Genomic DNA, 805 nt, shown 5'->3' with positions numbered 1-805 from the left:
TGAGGAAAAAAGCGTTGTCTCTAGAAATCAAGTCTAGTAGTTGCCCAATTTTTGATCAATTTCCCTATGGGTGATTTGATGTTTAGAAGATCATGCTCCCCCTGTGGGATAGAGCTAGGTCATACCTATAAATCGTATCCTTGAATCTCTACAAGGTCAAGGTGTCGATGAATAGGAAATTTTTCCCAAGATAAGACTTAGCAGACTATCTTAAGTGTTTCTCCCTTCGGGGACATCTGATAAAATTGGAACGATACAGAGAAGATTAGCATGGCCCCTGCACAAGGATGCATGTAGAAGTAGATGTATAGATGTGGATGTAAATGGAGATGTGGATGGATGCATGTAGATGTAGATGTATAGATGTGGATGTGAATGGAGATGTGGATGTATGCATGTAGATGTAGATGTATAGATGTGGATGTGAATGTGGAGGTGGATGTATGCATGTAGATGTAGATGTATAGATGTGGATGTGATTGGAGATGTGGATGTATGCATGTAGATGTAGATGTATAGATGTAGATATGAATGGAGATGTGGATGTATTCATGGATATGTGGATGTATGCATGTAGATGTAGATGTAAAGATGTGGATGTGAATGTGGAGGTGGATGTATGCATGTAGATGTAGATGTAGATGTAGATGTAGATGTATAGATGTGGATGTGAATGTGGAGGTGGATGTATACATGTAGATGTAGATGTATAGATGTGGATGTGAATGTGGAGGTGGATGTATGCATGTAGATGTAGATGTATGGAGGTGAATGTGAATGTGGATGTGGATGTATGCATAGAGAT

The 805-nt window shown here is 39.3% G+C and overlaps 1 non-coding gene across 1 annotated transcript; it reads left to right on the top strand.

Moving 5' to 3' along the window:
* Positions 1 to 216: 216 nt before the first annotated feature.
* Positions 217 to 315, top strand: LOC147640958 (U6 spliceosomal RNA). The gene has a single exon (XR_015269417.1). It is a non-coding gene; the product is annotated as a U6 spliceosomal RNA (small nuclear RNA).
* Positions 316 to 805: the final 490 nt, after the last annotated feature.

This window comes from Cibotium barometz, chromosome 2, assembly GCF_041138505.1.
Source record: "Cibotium barometz isolate CiBa-2024 chromosome 2, ASM4113850v1, whole genome shotgun sequence".
Taxonomy (NCBI): Eukaryota; Viridiplantae; Streptophyta; class Polypodiopsida; order Cyatheales; family Cibotiaceae; genus Cibotium; species Cibotium barometz.
The sequence above is the reverse complement of the archived record's forward strand: the minus strand, read 5'-3'. Positions and strand labels throughout refer to the sequence as shown.